At 46.4% G+C, this 16,086-nt stretch overlaps 10 non-coding genes across 10 annotated transcripts; all 10 read left to right on the top strand.

Annotated features, from left to right (window-relative positions):
* The first annotated feature begins 394 nt into the window (after positions 1–394).
* On the top strand, positions 395–585 carry LOC142272660 (U2 spliceosomal RNA). The gene has a single exon (XR_012737480.1). It is a non-coding gene; the product is annotated as a U2 spliceosomal RNA (small nuclear RNA).
* A 1,387-nt stretch (positions 586–1,972) lies between these two features.
* On the top strand, positions 1,973–2,163 carry LOC142272659 (U2 spliceosomal RNA). Its single transcript, XR_012737479.1, has one exon. It is a non-coding gene; the product is annotated as a U2 spliceosomal RNA (small nuclear RNA).
* Positions 2,164–3,550: 1,387 nt separating this feature from the next.
* LOC142272658 (U2 spliceosomal RNA) lies at positions 3,551–3,741 on the top strand. Its single transcript, XR_012737478.1, has one exon. It is a non-coding gene; the product is annotated as a U2 spliceosomal RNA (small nuclear RNA).
* Positions 3,742–5,128: 1,387 nt separating this feature from the next.
* Positions 5,129–5,319, top strand: LOC142272657 (U2 spliceosomal RNA). Its single transcript, XR_012737477.1, has one exon. It is a non-coding gene; the product is annotated as a U2 spliceosomal RNA (small nuclear RNA).
* Positions 5,320–6,706: 1,387 nt separating this feature from the next.
* On the top strand, positions 6,707–6,897 carry LOC142272655 (U2 spliceosomal RNA). Its single transcript, XR_012737476.1, has one exon. It is a non-coding gene; the product is annotated as a U2 spliceosomal RNA (small nuclear RNA).
* A 1,387-nt stretch (positions 6,898–8,284) lies between these two features.
* LOC142272702 (U2 spliceosomal RNA) lies at positions 8,285–8,475 on the top strand. Its single transcript, XR_012737518.1, has one exon. It is a non-coding gene; the product is annotated as a U2 spliceosomal RNA (small nuclear RNA).
* A 1,387-nt stretch (positions 8,476–9,862) lies between these two features.
* On the top strand, positions 9,863–10,053 carry LOC142272691 (U2 spliceosomal RNA). Its single transcript, XR_012737508.1, has one exon. It is a non-coding gene; the product is annotated as a U2 spliceosomal RNA (small nuclear RNA).
* Positions 10,054–11,440: 1,387 nt separating this feature from the next.
* LOC142272679 (U2 spliceosomal RNA) lies at positions 11,441–11,631 on the top strand. The gene has a single exon (XR_012737497.1). It is a non-coding gene; the product is annotated as a U2 spliceosomal RNA (small nuclear RNA).
* A 1,387-nt stretch (positions 11,632–13,018) lies between these two features.
* LOC142272666 (U2 spliceosomal RNA) lies at positions 13,019–13,209 on the top strand. Its single transcript, XR_012737486.1, has one exon. It is a non-coding gene; the product is annotated as a U2 spliceosomal RNA (small nuclear RNA).
* Positions 13,210–14,596: 1,387 nt separating this feature from the next.
* LOC142272654 (U2 spliceosomal RNA) lies at positions 14,597–14,787 on the top strand. The gene has a single exon (XR_012737475.1). It is a non-coding gene; the product is annotated as a U2 spliceosomal RNA (small nuclear RNA).
* The last annotated feature ends 1,299 nt before the right edge of the window (positions 14,788–16,086 follow it).

Genomic DNA, 16,086 nt, shown 5'->3' with positions numbered 1-16,086 from the left:
GCAGGGTTTGGGGGCTGGGAAGGAAAGGGAAAAGATTAGGGTTTGGGGATGATGAAAGGGCTTTCTACGGGTAAGGATGGCAAAGGGTGGCAGTGACGGAAAGTCAGGCAACCTGTCCTGTCCGTCTTTTTGTATCGTGAATTGGAAAGACTGCAAGGGGGAGGGGAGTTGCTTGCGCCCTAAAGGAGGAGTTATTCAGATTCATTGCAGTGGGCGGCGGCTGCAAAACGCACCATTCTTCTTGTTTTGGCTCTGCAAAGCAGCCTTTTCAAGGGTTGGCTTGGGTGACAAAATGTCTTGTGTAGGCGTGGGTTTGTCTCCCTCTCGCTCTCTCTCCCTAAGATGTGTCCGGCATAGGCCAGGGTGCCACTCGAGGCCCAAACCAATTCTGGTTATCGCTTCTCGGCCTTTTGGCTAAGATCAAGTGTAGTATCTGTTCTTATCAGTTTAATATCTGATACGTCCCCTATCTGGGGACCATATATTAAATGGATTTTTAGAACAGGGAGATGGAAAAAGAGCTTGCTCTGTCCACTCCACGCATTGACCTGGTATTGCAGTACCTCCAGGAACGGTGCACCCCTTCTTAACCCAGTTTCCAAAAGCAGAACTCAATTCACCTGATTCATATTAGCCCGATTTAATGAATTGGAAGAAAGCATACGTCTTCATATGCACCTCAATTTGGCCCATTCACTTTTCACACTTCCTCCTTTTGTTTTTTATCTTTCACACTTTTGACTTTCTTTATTCATCCAAATAGCAAACTCATCACCACTCAACCTGACCAACTCGGCTATGTCCCCGTGCTGCAGTTCTCTGTCTTATCTAGATCATTTGCAATTGAATGGAATAGATCCCTTTTGGACAAAGTGGATTCACCTGCTGCTGCAGTGACCACAGGTGTGATAACATCTAGAATTGGCATCTGGTGCGATCTCTCCGCTTCCACTCCAAAGAAAGTTACCTGTTTATTCCTATCAAGCATTGGTTTTTGGGGTTTTCTTTGAGTAATGATGATCTCTTTAGTAGTCTGTTGGCGCCCTCTCCTGGAGGAATAGTTTGCTTGCTCTTGGACATTCTAAAAGAGAGGTCATGATAGACATTGAGCTTCTGAGCTCAATTGGGGACAGTCATGGGTGATGAATGTTTGCAACCTACTGCGAAGCCTCATACCGCAATATAAGGAACGTCAAATACTAAGAAAGGGCGGCCTATGAAAGAATTACTACTTTCAATAAGTACACTTAAACGGCTAATTGGGAATAGAAAAACTGTAAAAAGCCCTCTGAGAAAGCCCCCCTCTAACCTTTGATAGTAAGCTTTTCTGTAGTCTGCCTGTTGATGTATTTTCCGTTTGAACTGTGCACAACATGAAGAGACGGAACACTGGCGGCTTGTCACAATGCCCCCCGATGACATCACAATAGCGCTGCTGCCTAGAAAACAAGCTGCGCAGAAGAAGTTGTTCTTTGGGTGGGAGGGTGGGCTAGTGGAAGGAGGGGGCAATCTCTTTTTTTCCCGGGTGGTAGGGGGATGACAGGAGAAGGGAAGCGGGTGGTGAGAAAGGTACAGAGGGCAGGGTTTGGGGGCTGGGAAGGAAAGGGAAAAGATTAGGGTTTGGGGATGATGAAAGGGCTTTCTACGGGTAAGGATGGCAAAGGGTGGCAGTGACGGAAAGTCAGGCAACCTGTCCTGTCCGTCTTTTTGTATCGTGAATTGGAAAGACTGCAAGGGGGAGGGGAGTTGCTTGCGCCCTAAAGGAGGAGTTATTCAGATTCATTGCAGTGGGCGGCGGCTGCAAAACGCACCATTCTTCTTGTTTTGGCTCTGCAAAGCAGCCTTTTCAAGGGTTGGCTTGGGTGACAAAATGTCTTGTGTAGGCGTGGGTTTGTCTCCCTCTCGCTCTCTCTCCCTAAGATGTGTCCGGCATAGGCCAGGGTGCCACTCGAGGCCCAAACCAATTCTGGTTATCGCTTCTCGGCCTTTTGGCTAAGATCAAGTGTAGTATCTGTTCTTATCAGTTTAATATCTGATACGTCCCCTATCTGGGGACCATATATTAAATGGATTTTTAGAACAGGGAGATGGAAAAAGAGCTTGCTCTGTCCACTCCACGCATTGACCTGGTATTGCAGTACCTCCAGGAACGGTGCACCCCTTCTTAACCCAGTTTCCAAAAGCAGAACTCAATTCACCTGATTCATATTAGCCCGATTTAATGAATTGGAAGAAAGCATACGTCTTCATATGCACCTCAATTTGGCCCATTCACTTTTCACACTTCCTCCTTTTGTTTTTTATCTTTCACACTTTTGACTTTCTTTATTCATCCAAATAGCAAACTCATCACCACTCAACCTGACCAACTCGGCTATGTCCCCGTGCTGCAGTTCTCTGTCTTATCTAGATCATTTGCAATTGAATGGAATAGATCCCTTTTGGACAAAGTGGATTCACCTGCTGCTGCAGTGACCACAGGTGTGATAACATCTAGAATTGGCATCTGGTGCGATCTCTCCGCTTCCACTCCAAAGAAAGTTACCTGTTTATTCCTATCATGCATTGGTTTTTGGGGTTTTCTTTGAGTAATGATGATCTCTTTAGTAGTCTGTTGGCGCCCTCTCCTGGAGGAATAGTTTGCTTGCTCTTGGACATTCTAAAAGAGAGGTCATGATAGACATTGAGCTTCTGAGCTCAATTGGGGACAGTCATGGGTGATGAATGTTTGCAACCTACTGCGAAGCCTCATACCGCAATATAAGGAACGTCAAATACTAAGAAAGGGCGGCCTATGAAAGAATTACTACTTTCAATAAGTACACTTAAACGGCTAATTGGGAATAGAAAAACTGTAAAAAGCCCTCTGAGAAAGCCCCCCTCTAACCTTTGATAGTAAGCTTTTCTGTAGTCTGCCTGTTGATGTATTTTCCGTTTGAACTGTGCACAACATGAAGAGACGGAACACTGGCGGCTTGTCACAATGCCCCCCGATGACATCACAATAGCGCTGCTGCCTAGAAAACAAGCTGCGCAGAAGAAGTTGTTCTTTGGGTGGGAGGGTGGGCTAGTGGAAGGAGGGGGCAATCTCTTTTTTTCCCGGGTGGTAGGGGGATGACAGGAGAAGGGAAGCGGGTGGTGAGAAAGGTACAGAGGGCAGGGTTTGGGGGCTGGGAAGGAAAGGGAAAAGATTAGGGTTTGGGGATGATGAAAGGGCTTTCTACGGGTAAGGATGGCAAAGGGTGGCAGTGACGGAAAGTCAGGCAACCTGTCCTGTCCGTCTTTTTGTATCGTGAATTGGAAAGACTGCAAGGGGGAGGGGAGTTGCTTGCGCCCTAAAGGAGGAGTTATTCAGATTCATTGCAGTGGGCGGCGGCTGCAAAACGCACCATTCTTCTTGTTTTGGCTCTGCAAAGCAGCCTTTTCAAGGGTTGGCTTGGGTGACAAAATGTCTTGTGTAGGCGTGGGTTTGTCTCCCTCTCGCTCTCTCTCCCTAAGATGTGTCCGGCATAGGCCAGGGTGCCACTCGAGGCCCAAACCAATTCTGGTTATCGCTTCTCGGCCTTTTGGCTAAGATCAAGTGTAGTATCTGTTCTTATCAGTTTAATATCTGATACGTCCCCTATCTGGGGACCATATATTAAATGGATTTTTAGAACAGGGAGATGGAAAAAGAGCTTGCTCTGTCCACTCCACGCATTGACCTGGTATTGCAGTACCTCCAGGAACGGTGCACCCCTTCTTAACCCAGTTTCCAAAAGCAGAACTCAATTCACCTGATTCATATTAGCCCGATTTAATGAATTGGAAGAAAGCATACGTCTTCATATGCACCTCAATTTGGCCCATTCACTTTTCACACTTCCTCCTTTTGTTTTTTATCTTTCACACTTTTGACTTTCTTTATTCATCCAAATAGCAAACTCATCACCACTCAACCTGACCAACTCGGCTATGTCCCCGTGCTGCAGTTCTCTGTCTTATCTAGATCATTTGCAATTGAATGGAATAGATCCCTTTTGGACAAAGTGGATTCACCTGCTGCTGCAGTGACCACAGGTGTGATAACATCTAGAATTGGCATCTGGTGCGATCTCTCCGCTTCCACTCCAAAGAAAGTTACCTGTTTATTCCTATCATGCATTGGTTTTTGGGGTTTTCTTTGAGTAATGATGATCTCTTTAGTAGTCTGTTGGCGCCCTCTCCTGGAGGAATAGTTTGCTTGCTCTTGGACATTCTAAAAGAGAGGTCATGATAGACATTGAGCTTCTGAGCTCAATTGGGGACAGTCATGGGTGATGAATGTTTGCAACCTACTGCGAAGCCTCATACCGCAATATAAGGAACGTCAAATACTAAGAAAGGGCGGCCTATGAAAGAATTACTACTTTCAATAAGTACACTTAAACGGCTAATTGGGAATAGAAAAACTGTAAAAAGCCCTCTGAGAAAGCCCCCCTCTAACCTTTGATAGTAAGCTTTTCTGTAGTCTGCCTGTTGATGTATTTTCCGTTTGAACTGTGCACAACATGAAGAGACGGAACACTGGCGGCTTGTCACAATGCCCCCCGATGACATCACAATAGCGCTGCTGCCTAGAAAACAAGCTGCGCAGAAGAAGTTGTTCTTTGGGTGGGAGGGTGGGCTAGTGGAAGGAGGGGGCAATCTCTTTTTTTCCCGGGTGGTAGGGGGATGACAGGAGAAGGGAAGCGGGTGGTGAGAAAGGTACAGAGGGCAGGGTTTGGGGGCTGGGAAGGAAAGGGAAAAGATTAGGGTTTGGGGATGATGAAAGGGCTTTCTACGGGTAAGGATGGCAAAGGGTGGCAGTGACGGAAAGTCAGGCAACCTGTCCTGTCCGTCTTTTTGTATCGTGAATTGGAAAGACTGCAAGGGGGAGGGGAGTTGCTTGCGCCCTAAAGGAGGAGTTATTCAGATTCATTGCAGTGGGCGGCGGCTGCAAAACGCACCATTCTTCTTGTTTTGGCTCTGCAAAGCAGCCTTTTCAAGGGTTGGCTTGGGTGACAAAATGTCTTGTGTAGGCGTGGGTTTGTCTCCCTCTCGCTCTCTCTCCCTAAGATGTGTCCGGCATAGGCCAGGGTGCCACTCGAGGCCCAAACCAATTCTGGTTATCGCTTCTCGGCCTTTTGGCTAAGATCAAGTGTAGTATCTGTTCTTATCAGTTTAATATCTGATACGTCCCCTATCTGGGGACCATATATTAAATGGATTTTTAGAACAGGGAGATGGAAAAAGAGCTTGCTCTGTCCACTCCACGCATTGACCTGGTATTGCAGTACCTCCAGGAACGGTGCACCCCTTCTTAACCCAGTTTCCAAAAGCAGAACTCAATTCACCTGATTCATATTAGCCCGATTTAATGAATTGGAAGAAAGCATACGTCTTCATATGCACCTCAATTTGGCCCATTCACTTTTCACACTTCCTCCTTTTGTTTTTTATCTTTCACACTTTTGACTTTCTTTATTCATCCAAATAGCAAACTCATCACCACTCAACCTGACCAACTCGGCTATGTCCCCGTGCTGCAGTTCTCTGTCTTATCTAGATCATTTGCAATTGAATGGAATAGATCCCTTTTGGACAAAGTGGATTCACCTGCTGCTGCAGTGACCACAGGTGTGATAACATCTAGAATTGGCATCTGGTGCGATCTCTCCGCTTCCACTCCAAAGAAAGTTACCTGTTTATTCCTATCATGCATTGGTTTTTGGGGTTTTCTTTGAGTAATGATGATCTCTTTAGTAGTCTGTTGGCGCCCTCTCCTGGAGGAATAGTTTGCTTGCTCTTGGACATTCTAAAAGAGAGGTCATGATAGACATTGAGCTTCTGAGCTCAATTGGGGACAGTCATGGGTGATGAATGTTTGCAACCTACTGCGAAGCCTCATACCGCAATATAAGGAACGTCAAATACTAAGAAAGGGCGGCCTATGAAAGAATTACTACTTTCAATAAGTACACTTAAACGGCTAATTGGGAATAGAAAAACTGTAAAAAGCCCTCTGAGAAAGCCCCCCTCTAACCTTTGATAGTAAGCTTTTCTGTAGTCTGCCTGTTGATGTATTTTCCGTTTGAACTGTGCACAACATGAAGAGACGGAACACTGGCGGCTTGTCACAATGCCCCCCGATGACATCACAATAGCGCTGCTGCCTAGAAAACAAGCTGCGCAGAAGAAGTTGTTCTTTGGGTGGGAGGGTGGGCTAGTGGAAGGAGGGGGCAATCTCTTTTTTTCCCGGGTGGTAGGGGGATGACAGGAGAAGGGAAGCGGGTGGTGAGAAAGGTACAGAGGGCAGGGTTTGGGGGCTGGGAAGGAAAGGGAAAAGATTAGGGTTTGGGGATGATGAAAGGGCTTTCTACGGGTAAGGATGGCAAAGGGTGGCAGTGACGGAAAGTCAGGCAACCTGTCCTGTCCGTCTTTTTGTATCGTGAATTGGAAAGACTGCAAGGGGGAGGGGAGTTGCTTGCGCCCTAAAGGAGGAGTTATTCAGATTCATTGCAGTGGGCGGCGGCTGCAAAACGCACCATTCTTCTTGTTTTGGCTCTGCAAAGCAGCCTTTTCAAGGGTTGGCTTGGGTGACAAAATGTCTTGTGTAGGCGTGGGTTTGTCTCCCTCTCGCTCTCTCTCCCTAAGATGTGTCCGGCATAGGCCAGGGTGCCACTCGAGGCCCAAACCAATTCTGGTTATCGCTTCTCGGCCTTTTGGCTAAGATCAAGTGTAGTATCTGTTCTTATCAGTTTAATATCTGATACGTCCCCTATCTGGGGACCATATATTAAATGGATTTTTAGAACAGGGAGATGGAAAAAGAGCTTGCTCTGTCCACTCCACGCATTGACCTGGTATTGCAGTACCTCCAGGAACGGTGCACCCCTTCTTAACCCAGTTTCCAAAAGCAGAACTCAATTCACCTGATTCATATTAGCCCGATTTAATGAATTGGAAGAAAGCATACGTCTTCATATGCACCTCAATTTGGCCCATTCACTTTTCACACTTCCTCCTTTTGTTTTTTATCTTTCACACTTTTGACTTTCTTTATTCATCCAAATAGCAAACTCATCACCACTCAACCTGACCAACTCGGCTATGTCCCCGTGCTGCAGTTCTCTGTCTTATCTAGATCATTTGCAATTGAATGGAATAGATCCCTTTTGGACAAAGTGGATTCACCTGCTGCTGCAGTGACCACAGGTGTGATAACATCTAGAATTGGCATCTGGTGCGATCTCTCCGCTTCCACTCCAAAGAAAGTTACCTGTTTATTCCTATCATGCATTGGTTTTTGGGGTTTTCTTTGAGTAATGATGATCTCTTTAGTAGTCTGTTGGCGCCCTCTCCTGGAGGAATAGTTTGCTTGCTCTTGGACATTCTAAAAGAGAGGTCATGATAGACATTGAGCTTCTGAGCTCAATTGGGGACAGTCATGGGTGATGAATGTTTGCAACCTACTGCGAAGCCTCATACCGCAATATAAGGAACGTCAAATACTAAGAAAGGGCGGCCTATGAAAGAATTACTACTTTCAATAAGTACACTTAAACGGCTAATTGGGAATAGAAAAACTGTAAAAAGCCCTCTGAGAAAGCCCCCCTCTAACCTTTGATAGTAAGCTTTTCTGTAGTCTGCCTGTTGATGTATTTTCCGTTTGAACTGTGCACAACATGAAGAGACGGAACACTGGCGGCTTGTCACAATGCCCCCCGATGACATCACAATAGCGCTGCTGCCTAGAAAACAAGCTGCGCAGAAGAAGTTGTTCTTTGGGTGGGAGGGTGGGCTAGTGGAAGGAGGGGGCAATCTCTTTTTTTCCCGGGTGGTAGGGGGATGACAGGAGAAGGGAAGCGGGTGGTGAGAAAGGTACAGAGGGCAGGGTTTGGGGGCTGGGAAGGAAAGGGAAAAGATTAGGGTTTGGGGATGATGAAAGGGCTTTCTACGGGTAAGGATGGCAAAGGGTGGCAGTGACGGAAAGTCAGGCAACCTGTCCTGTCCGTCTTTTTGTATCGTGAATTGGAAAGACTGCAAGGGGGAGGGGAGTTGCTTGCGCCCTAAAGGAGGAGTTATTCAGATTCATTGCAGTGGGCGGCGGCTGCAAAACGCACCATTCTTCTTGTTTTGGCTCTGCAAAGCAGCCTTTTCAAGGGTTGGCTTGGGTGACAAAATGTCTTGTGTAGGCGTGGGTTTGTCTCCCTCTCGCTCTCTCTCCCTAAGATGTGTCCGGCATAGGCCAGGGTGCCACTCGAGGCCCAAACCAATTCTGGTTATCGCTTCTCGGCCTTTTGGCTAAGATCAAGTGTAGTATCTGTTCTTATCAGTTTAATATCTGATACGTCCCCTATCTGGGGACCATATATTAAATGGATTTTTAGAACAGGGAGATGGAAAAAGAGCTTGCTCTGTCCACTCCACGCATTGACCTGGTATTGCAGTACCTCCAGGAACGGTGCACCCCTTCTTAACCCAGTTTCCAAAAGCAGAACTCAATTCACCTGATTCATATTAGCCCGATTTAATGAATTGGAAGAAAGCATACGTCTTCATATGCACCTCAATTTGGCCCATTCACTTTTCACACTTCCTCCTTTTGTTTTTTATCTTTCACACTTTTGACTTTCTTTATTCATCCAAATAGCAAACTCATCACCACTCAACCTGACCAACTCGGCTATGTCCCCGTGCTGCAGTTCTCTGTCTTATCTAGATCATTTGCAATTGAATGGAATAGATCCCTTTTGGACAAAGTGGATTCACCTGCTGCTGCAGTGACCACAGGTGTGATAACATCTAGAATTGGCATCTGGTGCGATCTCTCCGCTTCCACTCCAAAGAAAGTTACCTGTTTATTCCTATCATGCATTGGTTTTTGGGGTTTTCTTTGAGTAATGATGATCTCTTTAGTAGTCTGTTGGCGCCCTCTCCTGGAGGAATAGTTTGCTTGCTCTTGGACATTCTAAAAGAGAGGTCATGATAGACATTGAGCTTCTGAGCTCAATTGGGGACAGTCATGGGTGATGAATGTTTGCAACCTACTGCGAAGCCTCATACCGCAATATAAGGAACGTCAAATACTAAGAAAGGGCGGCCTATGAAAGAATTACTACTTTCAATAAGTACACTTAAACGGCTAATTGGGAATAGAAAAACTGTAAAAAGCCCTCTGAGAAAGCCCCCCTCTAACCTTTGATAGTAAGCTTTTCTGTAGTCTGCCTGTTGATGTATTTTCCGTTTGAACTGTGCACAACATGAAGAGACGGAACACTGGCGGCTTGTCACAATGCCCCCCGATGACATCACAATAGCGCTGCTGCCTAGAAAACAAGCTGCGCAGAAGAAGTTGTTCTTTGGGTGGGAGGGTGGGCTAGTGGAAGGAGGGGGCAATCTCTTTTTTTCCCGGGTGGTAGGGGGATGACAGGAGAAGGGAAGCGGGTGGTGAGAAAGGTACAGAGGGCAGGGTTTGGGGGCTGGGAAGGAAAGGGAAAAGATTAGGGTTTGGGGATGATGAAAGGGCTTTCTACGGGTAAGGATGGCAAAGGGTGGCAGTGACGGAAAGTCAGGCAACCTGTCCTGTCCGTCTTTTTGTATCGTGAATTGGAAAGACTGCAAGGGGGAGGGGAGTTGCTTGCGCCCTAAAGGAGGAGTTATTCAGATTCATTGCAGTGGGCGGCGGCTGCAAAACGCACCATTCTTCTTGTTTTGGCTCTGCAAAGCAGCCTTTTCAAGGGTTGGCTTGGGTGACAAAATGTCTTGTGTAGGCGTGGGTTTGTCTCCCTCTCGCTCTCTCTCCCTAAGATGTGTCCGGCATAGGCCAGGGTGCCACTCGAGGCCCAAACCAATTCTGGTTATCGCTTCTCGGCCTTTTGGCTAAGATCAAGTGTAGTATCTGTTCTTATCAGTTTAATATCTGATACGTCCCCTATCTGGGGACCATATATTAAATGGATTTTTAGAACAGGGAGATGGAAAAAGAGCTTGCTCTGTCCACTCCACGCATTGACCTGGTATTGCAGTACCTCCAGGAACGGTGCACCCCTTCTTAACCCAGTTTCCAAAAGCAGAACTCAATTCACCTGATTCATATTAGCCCGATTTAATGAATTGGAAGAAAGCATACGTCTTCATATGCACCTCAATTTGGCCCATTCACTTTTCACACTTCCTCCTTTTGTTTTTTATCTTTCACACTTTTGACTTTCTTTATTCATCCAAATAGCAAACTCATCACCACTCAACCTGACCAACTCGGCTATGTCCCCGTGCTGCAGTTCTCTGTCTTATCTAGATCATTTGCAATTGAATGGAATAGATCCCTTTTGGACAAAGTGGATTCACCTGCTGCTGCAGTGACCACAGGTGTGATAACATCTAGAATTGGCATCTGGTGCGATCTCTCCGCTTCCACTCCAAAGAAAGTTACCTGTTTATTCCTATCATGCATTGGTTTTTGGGGTTTTCTTTGAGTAATGATGATCTCTTTAGTAGTCTGTTGGCGCCCTCTCCTGGAGGAATAGTTTGCTTGCTCTTGGACATTCTAAAAGAGAGGTCATGATAGACATTGAGCTTCTGAGCTCAATTGGGGACAGTCATGGGTGATGAATGTTTGCAACCTACTGCGAAGCCTCATACCGCAATATAAGGAACGTCAAATACTAAGAAAGGGCGGCCTATGAAAGAATTACTACTTTCAATAAGTACACTTAAACGGCTAATTGGGAATAGAAAAACTGTAAAAAGCCCTCTGAGAAAGCCCCCCTCTAACCTTTGATAGTAAGCTTTTCTGTAGTCTGCCTGTTGATGTATTTTCCGTTTGAACTGTGCACAACATGAAGAGACGGAACACTGGCGGCTTGTCACAATGCCCCCCGATGACATCACAATAGCGCTGCTGCCTAGAAAACAAGCTGCGCAGAAGAAGTTGTTCTTTGGGTGGGAGGGTGGGCTAGTGGAAGGAGGGGGCAATCTCTTTTTTTCCCGGGTGGTAGGGGGATGACAGGAGAAGGGAAGCGGGTGGTGAGAAAGGTACAGAGGGCAGGGTTTGGGGGCTGGGAAGGAAAGGGAAAAGATTAGGGTTTGGGGATGATGAAAGGGCTTTCTACGGGTAAGGATGGCAAAGGGTGGCAGTGACGGAAAGTCAGGCAACCTGTCCTGTCCGTCTTTTTGTATCGTGAATTGGAAAGACTGCAAGGGGGAGGGGAGTTGCTTGCGCCCTAAAGGAGGAGTTATTCAGATTCATTGCAGTGGGCGGCGGCTGCAAAACGCACCATTCTTCTTGTTTTGGCTCTGCAAAGCAGCCTTTTCAAGGGTTGGCTTGGGTGACAAAATGTCTTGTGTAGGCGTGGGTTTGTCTCCCTCTCGCTCTCTCTCCCTAAGATGTGTCCGGCATAGGCCAGGGTGCCACTCGAGGCCCAAACCAATTCTGGTTATCGCTTCTCGGCCTTTTGGCTAAGATCAAGTGTAGTATCTGTTCTTATCAGTTTAATATCTGATACGTCCCCTATCTGGGGACCATATATTAAATGGATTTTTAGAACAGGGAGATGGAAAAAGAGCTTGCTCTGTCCACTCCACGCATTGACCTGGTATTGCAGTACCTCCAGGAACGGTGCACCCCTTCTTAACCCAGTTTCCAAAAGCAGAACTCAATTCACCTGATTCATATTAGCCCGATTTAATGAATTGGAAGAAAGCATACGTCTTCATATGCACCTCAATTTGGCCCATTCACTTTTCACACTTCCTCCTTTTGTTTTTTATCTTTCACACTTTTGACTTTCTTTATTCATCCAAATAGCAAACTCATCACCACTCAACCTGACCAACTCGGCTATGTCCCCGTGCTGCAGTTCTCTGTCTTATCTAGATCATTTGCAATTGAATGGAATAGATCCCTTTTGGACAAAGTGGATTCACCTGCTGCTGCAGTGACCACAGGTGTGATAACATCTAGAATTGGCATCTGGTGCGATCTCTCCGCTTCCACTCCAAAGAAAGTTACCTGTTTATTCCTATCATGCATTGGTTTTTGGGGTTTTCTTTGAGTAATGATGATCTCTTTAGTAGTCTGTTGGCGCCCTCTCCTGGAGGAATAGTTTGCTTGCTCTTGGACATTCTAAAAGAGAGGTCATGATAGACATTGAGCTTCTGAGCTCAATTGGGGACAGTCATGGGTGATGAATGTTTGCAACCTACTGCGAAGCCTCATACCGCAATATAAGGAACGTCAAATACTAAGAAAGGGCGGCCTATGAAAGAATTACTACTTTCAATAAGTACACTTAAACGGCTAATTGGGAATAGAAAAACTGTAAAAAGCCCTCTGAGAAAGCCCCCCTCTAACCTTTGATAGTAAGCTTTTCTGTAGTCTGCCTGTTGATGTATTTTCCGTTTGAACTGTGCACAACATGAAGAGACGGAACACTGGCGGCTTGTCACAATGCCCCCCGATGACATCACAATAGCGCTGCTGCCTAGAAAACAAGCTGCGCAGAAGAAGTTGTTCTTTGGGTGGGAGGGTGGGCTAGTGGAAGGAGGGGGCAATCTCTTTTTTTCCCGGGTGGTAGGGGGATGACAGGAGAAGGGAAGCGGGTGGTGAGAAAGGTACAGAGGGCAGGGTTTGGGGGCTGGGAAGGAAAGGGAAAAGATTAGGGTTTGGGGATGATGAAAGGGCTTTCTACGGGTAAGGATGGCAAAGGGTGGCAGTGACGGAAAGTCAGGCAACCTGTCCTGTCCGTCTTTTTGTATCGTGAATTGGAAAGACTGCAAGGGGGAGGGGAGTTGCTTGCGCCCTAAAGGAGGAGTTATTCAGATTCATTGCAGTGGGCGGCGGCTGCAAAACGCACCATTCTTCTTGTTTTGGCTCTGCAAAGCAGCCTTTTCAAGGGTTGGCTTGGGTGACAAAATGTCTTGTGTAGGCGTGGGTTTGTCTCCCTCTCGCTCTCTCTCCCTAAGATGTGTCCGGCATAGGCCAGGGTGCCACTCGAGGCCCAAACCAATTCTGGTTATCGCTTCTCGGCCTTTTGGCTAAGATCAAGTGTAGTATCTGTTCTTATCAGTTTAATATCTGATACGTCCCCTATCTGGGGACCATATATTAAATGGATTTTTAGAACAGGGAGATGGAAAAAGAGCTTGCTCTGTCCACTCCACGCATTGACCTGGTATTGCAGTACCTCCAGGAACGGTGCACCCCTTCTTAACCCAGTTTCCAAAAGCAGAACTCAATTCACCTGATTCATATTAGCCCGATTTAATGAATTGGAAGAAAGCATACGTCTTCATATGCACCTCAATTTGGCCCATTCACTTTTCACACTTCCTCCTTTTGTTTTTTATCTTTCACACTTTTGACTTTCTTTATTCATCCAAATAGCAAACTCATCACCACTCAACCTGACCAACTCGGCTATGTCCCCGTGCTGCAGTTCTCTGTCTTATCTAGATCATTTGCAATTGAATGGAATAGATCCCTTTTGGACAAAGTGGATTCACCTGCTGCTGCAGTGACCACAGGTGTGATAACATCTAGAATTGGCATCTGGTGCGATCTCTCCGCTTCCACTCCAAAGAAAGTTACCTGTTTATTCCTATCATGCATTGGTTTTTGGGGTTTTCTTTGAGTAATGATGATCTCTTTAGTAGTCTGTTGGCGCCCTCTCCTGGAGGAATAGTTTGCTTGCTCTTGGACATTCTAAAAGAGAGGTCATGATAGACATTGAGCTTCTGAGCTCAATTGGGGACAGTCATGGGTGATGAATGTTTGCAACCTACTGCGAAGCCTCATACCGCAATATAAGGAACGTCAAATACTAAGAAAGGGCGGCCTATGAAAGAATTACTACTTTCAATAAGTACACTTAAACGGCTAATTGGGAATAGAAAAACTGTAAAAAGCCCTCTGAGAAAGCCCCCCTCTAACCTTTGATAGTAAGCTTTTCTGTAGTCTGCCTGTTGATGTATTTTCCGTTTGAACTGTGCACAACATGAAGAGACGGAACACTGGCGGCTTGTCACAATGCCCCCCGATGACATCACAATAGCGCTGCTGCCTAGAAAACAAGCTGCGCAGAAGAAGTTGTTCTTTGGGTGGGAGGGTGGGCTAGTGGAAGGAGGGGGCAATCTCTTTTTTTCCCGGGTGGTAGGGGGATGACAGGAGAAGGGAAGCGGGTGGTGAGAAAGGTACAGAGGGCAGGGTTTGGGGGCTGGGAAGGAAAGGGAAAAGATTAGGGTTTGGGGATGATGAAAGGGCTTTCTACGGGTAAGGATGGCAAAGGGTGGCAGTGACGGAAAGTCAGGCAACCTGTCCTGTCCGTCTTTTTGTATCGTGAATTGGAAAGACTGCAAGGGGGAGGGGAGTTGCTTGCGCCCTAAAGGAGGAGTTATTCAGATTCATTGCAGTGGGCGGCGGCTGCAAAACGCACCATTCTTCTTGTTTTGGCTCTGCAAAGCAGCCTTTTCAAGGGTTGGCTTGGGTGACAAAATGTCTTGTGTAGGCGTGGGTTTGTCTCCCTCTCGCTCTCTCTCCCTAAGATGTGTCCGGCATAGGCCAGGGTGCCACTCGAGGCCCAAACCAATTCTGGTTATCGCTTCTCGGCCTTTTGGCTAAGATCAAGTGTAGTATCTGTTCTTATCAGTTTAATATCTGATACGTCCCCTATCTGGGGACCATATATTAAATGGATTTTTAGAACAGGGAGATGGAAAAAGAGCTTGCTCTGTCCACTCCACGCATTGACCTGGTATTGCAGTACCTCCAGGAACGGTGCACCCCTTCTTAACCCAGTTTCCAAAAGCAGAACTCAATTCACCTGATTCATATTAGCCCGATTTAATGAATTGGAAGAAAGCATACGTCTTCATATGCACCTCAATTTGGCCCATTCACTTTTCACACTTCCTCCTTTTGTTTTTTATCTTTCACACTTTTGACTTTCTTTATTCATCCAAATAGCAAACTCATCACCACTCAACCTGACCAACTCGGCTATGTCCCCGTGCTGCAGTTCTCTGTCTTATCTAGATCATTTGCAATTGAATGGAATAGATCCCTTTTGGACAAAGTGGATTCACCTGCTGCTGCAGTGACCACAGGTGTGATAACATCTAGAATTGGCATCTGGTGCGATCTCTCCGCTTCCACTCCAAAGAAAGTTACCTGTTTATTCCTATCATGCATTGGTTTTTGGGGTTTTCTTTGAGTAATGATGATCTCTTTAGTAGTCTGTTGGCGCCCTCTCCTGGAGGAATAGTTTGCTTGCTCTTGGACATTCTAAAAGAGAGGTCATGATAGACATTGAGCTTCTGAGCTCAATTGGGGACAGTCATGGGTGATGAATGTTTGCAACCTACTGCGAAGCCTCATACCGCAATATAAGGAACGTCAAATACTAAGAAAGGGCGGCCTATGAAAGAATTACTACTTTCAATAAGTACACTTAAACGGCTAATTGGGAATAGAAAAACTGTAAAAAGCCCTCTGAGAAAGCCCCCCTCTAACCTTTGATAGTAAGCTTTTCTGTAGTCTGCCTGTTGATGTATTTTCCGTTTGAACTGTGCACAACATGAAGAGACGGAACACTGGCGGCTTGTCACAATGCCCCCCGATGACATCACAATAGCGCTGCTGCCTAGAAAACAAGCTGCGCAGAAGAAGTTGTTCTTTGGGTGGGAGGGTGGGCTAGTGGAAGGAGGGGGCAATCTCTTTTTTTCCCGGGTGGTAGGGGGATGACAGGAGAAGGGAAGCGGGTGGTGAGAAAGGTACAGAGGGCAGGGTTTGGGGGCTGGGAAGGAAAGGGAAAAGATTAGGGTTTGGGGATGATGAAAGGGCTTTCTACGGGTAAGGATGGCAAAGGGTGGCAGTGACGGAAAGTCAGGCAACCTGTCCTGTCCGTCTTTTTGTATCGTGAATTGGAAAGACTGCAAGGGGGAGGGGAGTTGCTTGCGCCCTAAAGGAGGAGTTATTCAGATTCATTGCAGTGGGCGGCGGCTGCAAAACGCACCATTCTTCTTGTTTTGGCTCTGCAAAGCAGCCTTTTCAAGGGTTGGCTTGGGTGACAAAATGTCTTGTGTAGG

This window comes from Anomaloglossus baeobatrachus, unplaced genomic scaffold (assembly GCF_048569485.1).
Source record: "Anomaloglossus baeobatrachus isolate aAnoBae1 unplaced genomic scaffold, aAnoBae1.hap1 Scaffold_3544, whole genome shotgun sequence".
Taxonomy (NCBI): Eukaryota; Metazoa; Chordata; class Amphibia; order Anura; family Aromobatidae; genus Anomaloglossus; species Anomaloglossus baeobatrachus.
Note: the sequence above shows the minus strand (reverse complement) of the source record. Positions and strands in the feature narration are given on the sequence as shown.